Genomic DNA, 7,985 nt, shown 5'->3' on the forward strand with positions numbered 1-7,985 from the left:
TGACCATATTATATAGACAAATAAACAGGGATACTATACTATATATATAAGGCTCTGTAGAAGAAGATATATTATTCTGTCGACCTTTCGTTGGAATATCCACAGGTGCAGACATTTTTCACCTGATTAATCCAAGTGATGAAAAGCACCTGGTTTGATCTTACTGTGTTGGTATTTGCCCTGATGGTGCCAAATCACTGACAGAAGCATATGCCGAGCTTACTGCTCGTTTCCAGAACTTGGCAGTGACTGTCGCGTGGACTCACTGCAGTACTCACAGACAAGCTCTTGCAGCAGGAGCATTCCTGAGGAGTTACAGGGAGCACTGAACACTGCTCTCAAAATTGTTCATTTTTATAAAATCATGACCCACCAATTTCAAGATTATTTACAGTTCTATGTGAAGAAATTGGCAGCCAGCATGTGACTCTACTACTACACAATGAAGCAAGGTGGCTCTCACTAGAGAAAGTTCTTGCGCGCTTGTTTGTCTGAAATCCAGGGGTCTATTTACTATGCGGCGGATCCGTAAAACCGCCTGATTCTTGGCGCTTTGAAGACATTTTTTAAAAAGGCACTTTTATTAAAGACAAAACCCATCGGGTCACACATAACTTTAATATCCTTATAAAGTCAAAGAACAATTGGTGACAATATTATAACAAACCAACTAGAAAAAAAACCAAGAACATATTTGACTGTATTATTTTTCAATATAATCCATATATTTTTTTTTTTATTGTATCTATTATTTTAAAATAAATAACTAAATAAGTTACCCTTCAATGCGTACGGCTGTTCTGAGCTAGCTACTGAGGCGCGTGCGTGAACGGTAGTACACAAAGACAGTCGGTCATCGCTATCATCCGGGATTTAAACAAGCGTACTTACGCTTAACACAGGATTTCAATTGGCCGCATCTGCATGAACACGCCCTACTTTAGTTTGTCCCTTATCTCCCCTGTTCTGCGCCTCAAGTCATAAAGGGTTGTGTCACATTTGTGCAGATATGAATTCCTTGCAACTGCGTGCAGGTGCGCAAGCTTGGTATTTGGGCATGCGCAGGGTGAAATCACAATGCAAAAATGGACGTCTGGACTTCATTCAGGGCCTAGAAGCACGTTCATTTATGTGTCTCAAAGCTTCCCTGCAGCTTAGAGTATTATGTACCTAAATAAGCATTCTTATAAGTGTATTGAGTTTTACCGAGCATTAATGCTTTTGAAAACTGCATGCATGGTTCACATTGAAGTAAAGCAAAGTGCCCAATTGTCAAGTGTGAATGTAAAGTGTGAACTTTTCCTCGTTGACTTCAGGGAGACCCCGAGGAAGGTTTGCATGCGGGGGCGGGGCTTGGCGAATTGCATAATTTTGGCCCCGCCCCTAAACGATTGTCACAATTTTGGCCAATTACAGCAGGGGGCTGGGCTAAAATGATGCAATATTTGCATAATTAAGCCCCCCCCCAGCCACTTATCTATTGCGGGGGTGAGAACCGGGAGGTTGCCCTGCTCTCCCGGGAGCCCAGGAGGTCTCCCAGAAATGCTGGAGTCTCCCGGACAGTCCGGGAGAGTAGGCAGCTATGCGTTAAGGAAAAGCAGCTAATGAATCTCTAGAGACTGTCATGTTGTCTTACCTGTCAGTCTTTGATTAAATCTTGGTCTCCATGAAAATGGCCACCTCCATAGGCATCAATACTTGGACATAGGACACAATTTCTGAACTGTGTCATCATACCACAGATGGCAAAGCCAACAATGTCTTGTACTGACTCAGCATCAGGGAGAATGCCAGGCTCTTCAGGGAGTGAGGGAGATCACCACTATTTAAGGGATTCTCCCTGACATTCAGCGAGAGTTGGCAAGTATGCATTATTCTTTGTAGTATCAGTGTCGAGACACTCTTATTAGGCATTGAGGAGTGCTTTAAATAAACGCACAAGTGCGTAAGGCCTTAATAAATGTTCAATAACAATGTGTGTGCTGTATCATTTAGTTCTGCTTCCAGATTGTGTTGCTGAGCTAAGGCCAAGTGTGTGCGTTCCAGGCGAGTCTTTTAACCAGCGCCGAGAACCAATATAACACAAAGCAAGTTCCAATGAGATCCTGAGAGGTATTTGCAAAGAGACATGCTCTTATTTGGAGAAATATTTACACAATGGTTTCAGACTGATGTAATCTAAAATACAGGATGCTACATGCAGAAATTATAAGCATACATGATAATAAAGTAAACATGTCTATAGACATGTTATAGAGATAAACATAAGTAGAGATGATGATGTCATCCTTAGAGGTTACAAATACAGGTCTATTGACGGCCTCACGCACGTTCTGGTGTGATTTAGGCAGAAAATCAATGAATATAACCATTTGACCGTAACGTATCCTGTTTCTGAACATAGTGCTTGCATTATTTCAACAGGATGCATACAGACAGTGTTAGTTTAAGGTCTCAGAGGTAACAATGCTGATTTATTAAAGTATTTTGACTGATCTCATTTTACCCAGCTGTGTTCATATTTCAAACAAATTAAGGGGCCAATTTACCAAACTGCAGCGCTAAAAATTATTTTTTATTGCCAATTATTACGCCACAAGACTCCAGCGCTCAGCCAATGGTGTACGAGAGGTTTAAAGGCGATAGACCTTCCTCTAACTAGCACATGCTTCAAAGTCCCGTATCATTGTATTAAACAGATTGGGGGAAATTAGTTACAGTGATACATATACAAAACAGTTAATAATAAAATGTATTTTTATAAAATAATCAAATAAATATCTCCATAGTATGCACAATGCATTTCTTTATTTTTTTTTCAACTGTTTGGCAGTGCTGGTTTGGTGCATACATCTACATATACAGTCTCACCCATAGCCAGAGCATCTAATAGGCAAACCCAGGGGCCATTGAGGGGCTATCCACCAATTAGAGAGCAGAATACTGTCACATGGCAATACAATGTGTAGATAGACAGTGATGGACCACAGTAATTTAATTGGGCTGCCCCAGAGATCTGAGGTCTGGTTTTTAACCCATTTATTTGAGAAATAGAGAAGAGCAGGGGGCACAAATCTTGTGTTGTTTGGGGCACCATTCAACTTAATCCGGCTCTGGCCCCACCCTCCACTTTAATTCCATCTCTCCCGCATTCACTCTAATTCATCAACCCCCCTCCACCACCCCCACCGCCACCACCCATTTCGATCATTCATCCAGCCCTATTATTCATCACCCCTCTTCATTATCTGCCCTCTTCACAATCCCTTCCATGTTATTAATCAACCTCCCAAAATCCCCATTCCTCCCTTGCAGCTTCCCTTATACTCTCTATACTGCTTGCCTCACTGCTTCTCTTACCTTACACATAACAGAAGCAGCAATCCCATGAAAAATCAGTGGTGTTTTTTTTAATAAATCACTGTGGCCGGCTATAAGATGAATGTTGGTATTTAACATTTCCCATTGTTTTTTTTCTTCAGGCTGCTGATAATGATTTATAATTCTTGACTACCATGCCAGATGTAGCGAGCAGAGCGGCTTTGGAACGCCCCTCTGAGCTCTGTCTGCACTGTGACATCCTCCTTCACCTCTACCAACACATGACATGCTGAGAGTCTGTGAGCCTGTGTCTGAGCCTGTTTTTGTTCAGAGATATATTGAAATGGAGATAATTATTTATACGAAGATAGCTAAGAAAAATCACTTGCTCTTAATGTTTGAAAAAGTACTGAATGTGGTGAAGAAAGACAATATATATCATACTTGCCTACATTTTAAATCTGTGCTCCGGGAGATCGGAGTACAGATGATGTGACAGAGGGTAGGAGGGGGCGTGACAACGTCATTGCATCACTATAGCCCCGCTCTTACCATAAAATACAGAAATTTAAGGTATTGAATAGCGGGGGCGGGGCTTAATTGTGTAATTAAGCCCTATCCCTGATATTCAATGCCATGAATTTCGGCATTGTACAGGGTCCAGGAGGTTTGCCTATTGCCTTTTTGCACCTTACTTTCAGTCATTTATTCTATGCTATGTGTGTTTCAGGCCACGGTGTCATCTATCAAACATTGTTCAATAAGTTATGTTTCTTGCTTCCTCTCTGTGTAAACAAGGGCAGGAAATAAATCTAGTGCTAGTTTTGTTAGGCATGTTAATCTGAAACAGCAGCAACAGAATCTTATTATGTCCACAGGAGCAGGATGTTATTATGAAAGTACTTGACAAAGGTATTAAGTAAATACAATATAGCACATGTTTTTGTAGCACAAGTCCAGAATTAGCTTTTACACCTTCAACATGAAAATGGACATTTACTCATACAGCCAATATACACTAAGGAGCATGTATAGACAGATCATTCACAATGTGAAAGTAATGTTTTCTTGATTATATGAATAAACCATACCTGCCAACTCTCCCTGAATGTCAGGGAGACTCCCTGAAATAGGGGTGATCTCCCTCACTCCCTGAAGAGTCTGACATTCTCCCTGATGCTGAGCCAGTACAAGACGTGATTGGCTTCGCCATCTGTGGCGTTATGACACAGTTCAGACATTGTGTCCTATGTCCATGTATTGATGCCTATGGAGGTGGCCATTTTCATGGAGACCAATATTTAATCACAGACTGACAGGTAAGACAACATGACTTCAGTAATGGAGACAGAAATGTAAAAGACACTTCAGTCTCTAGAGATTCATTAGATGCTTTTCTTTAACACATAGTTGCCTACTCTCCCGGAATGTCCGGGAGACTCCTGCATTTCTGGGAGACCTCCCGGTTCTCACCCCCGCAATAGATAAGTGGTGGGGGAGGGGCGTAATTATACAAATATCACGTCATCTTAGGCCCACCTACTGCTGTAATTGGCCAAACTTTTGGCAATCATTTAGGGGGCTGGGCCAAAATGATGCAATTAGTCAGGTTCCATCCCCGCATGCCCACCTCCCCCTGGATCTCCCTGAAGCCAACGAGGAAAAGTTGGCAAGTATGGAATAAACAGAAGAACCACATTCATTTGTAAAATGCATACATTATTAAACTTGGTACTTAACTATGAGACAGTTGAACTAATGACCTAATTAGCTTAAATTTTTCAGGGTTGCAATTAGTTTCAATTTTTTTTAGACCTTTATTCTAACATTCCACGTGTGTCCCCTGCTCCACTCAGTGGGGGAACTACCACGGGTGCATGCAGGCTTTATGGGGGCCGTCCTGAGGCCCCTCATGACACCCACCGCAGCCCACACATTATCCCCCCTTCCTCACAATACTACTGTTCTGCTTTGTAAAGAGTGGCATCCGTCTCTGATTGGTGCGTGCACAGTAGGTGCCGTTTAAGCGGGGCTACCCCTTTTAAAATTAGAGAAGGGGGCCTGAAGGCATAGGCAAACCGAGAGGGGTTTCCTAGTGCCTGGAAACCCCCTCCAAGCCTGGGGCACTGTATAATTGAGGTGGCTGGACTTTGTCCCCACTTCACACAGCTCTGCTTGAATAGGGAGAGCTGCGTGCACCTAACAGTGGTGCACACAGCATTGCCCATGTATAGTATGGGGATAGGAAGAGTTGGAGAGCAGACAAGCACTGTCTAAAATTATAGCCATGCCCCCATGCATGCTGGTCACGCCCACTGGCGGCGTGGTGTGGAAACCCCTCTCTACAAATACTGCGTTTGCCCCTGGGAGGCTATAGCTGCATCGTCAGGTCGGGCCCTTACCCAAATTCTGCTCTGTAACCCTGCAATGCAGACCCCCGTCCCTGGTTCTCTCATAGTATATGTAATGTATAGAAGAAATATTTTTTTATATATAATTCTACTCAGGGCTGGATTAAGGGAATGGAGGCCCCTGGGCTAAGGGGCCCTCCATTCCCCGCGAGGCCCCCAATGTGAGCCGTCCACCGCCCCCCCACCCCCCGCGAGGACCCCCCCAGGCACTTACCTGTCAGTGCAGTCCTCCGTCCCGGCGCGCTGTAAGCTCCTTACTGAGGAGATCTCGCGAGAGTTCATGAACTCTCGCGAGATCTCCTCAGTAAGCAGACTACAGCGCGCCGGGACGGAGGACTGCACTGACAGTACTCAGCAGCATCGATCGGGCCAGGGGCGCCCCCGCCCCCGACCGATCAATAATGCTGCTGAGGAGTTTGAAGGGCCCCCTGGATGCCCGAGGCCCCTGGGCTATAGCCCAGTTAGACCTCGGGTTAATCCGGCCCTGATTCTACTGCAGGCCTTTCCAAACCTTCTGCAACAATGGCTTTCTTGTAGGTTTTATTGCAATTAGATATAAACCATCTTTTTCTGTGTCTGTATCCATCCTTTTCTTACCATTCATCTGTCTTTTACTCCGTTGTCTGACAATGTATTGCGGGTTGAGCATCTTTATCTCCTGCTTGGCTTTCTGCTTCTGCAAAGAGATCATTGCTAATGTGGAGCAAGTTACAGGGAGGGCATAAGGGCTGAGAGCCAAAGGAGCATGACGTATGCCTGCCAGCTTACTGTAGACGGACTGTCTGCCCATGCAAAGATTACAATGCTTGTTGGCTTGACAGAACAACCAAACAAAGAAATAAACCATCAGACAGACTGCATATTCCCCTTACTGACCTATGCATACCGCAGATATGCTGATAAATAAAGAACCACTAAGCTGGGTGCCTCTACTATTTTAAACATGATGGGAATACCAGGCTAACTTGCAATATTTACTGCAATTGGCCAGAAGACATCCCTGGATGGAAGGGGTGTTTGAGGGTTGGATGTGAATGCCATGTGATTGGCTCACATCCTACTCTAGAACACACACTTCGGCCACTCTGCTTTCGAGCCTACCGGTCAATCAAGAATAATGCTTAGGGGCAGTGGTCGAGGTGGAATTGGCAGTATGGAAATGTAGTTGTGGCGGTATGAAAATTGTAATGGGAATGTAAGAGAATGGAATCTTTACAAAGAAGGCAGTAGGAGAAGTGGCGGTATGCATACCACTGTATACACCCCCACTTCCATTACTACCTCTGTGTGCATTTGGTAAACCACCATATATTGCATGCAGTTTTCAGAGCCAAACTGACAGATTTACTCACTTGCAATTTGAAGGCTGAAAACTCAATCTGCATGTGTCAGAACACAAGAAAGAATAAGGTTAGTGTTTATTAAGGAGTCAGCACTGACTTATTCATTATGGAAACAACAGTAATGCATTTATTAATATTATTATTGATTTATTATTTTAATAAGGAGCCAGTATAAATGTATCATCTGATTATGTGGCCAATGTTATTTGATTTATAACGGGTGCAATAACAATTTATTTATGATTGGAGAAACACTTAGATCCATATGGGGTGCCATTTACCACTTGCACCCAGGTGCATGCTGGTACTTGTAGTACCACAAGTGTGCGCTATAACCTTCATTTGTAAATGATGTAAAATGATCTAATCTGGCAGAACAAATCATTGAGGAAAAAGCTAATCTGCCCAATCACTTACTACCAGTGTGTGACACATGGTTTGGAACCCATATCACACAGTGATACAGATAGCTCATCACACAATGACTTCTGTTCTCAGGTTAAAGTTAAAAAGAAAAGTTAATGACAGGTGGTGCACAAAGAAAGAATAACTTTATTGCTGCGTTTGGTCCCACAATAAGACAGTTGTACATCCTGATCACCAGCGTTCAGTAGAAAGTACAACATTTAGCTCTCTACCACCTATATATGTTTCTATATTGTGACACTATCTGGGGAATTCAATTCCCCCCGCTGTACCGCCGCGTTAAACGTATTACCGTTATTACGGTAATATTAACCTGGCTTTCTGGGGAGCTGCGAGCAAAAAGCCAGCGTTAAAACTACCGTAATAACCGTAATAGTGCACAGACCACGTTACTTTTTCAAGTAACACGCCCAATTGAATTACCATTTATGAGACTATTGGGTGGCATTATTGGGCTATGTTGAACAGAGGGCTGTATATAATA

The sequence above is a fragment of the Mixophyes fleayi genome, chromosome 9 (genome assembly GCF_038048845.1).
Source record: "Mixophyes fleayi isolate aMixFle1 chromosome 9, aMixFle1.hap1, whole genome shotgun sequence".
NCBI classification, from domain to species: domain Eukaryota; kingdom Metazoa; phylum Chordata; class Amphibia; order Anura; family Limnodynastidae; genus Mixophyes; species Mixophyes fleayi.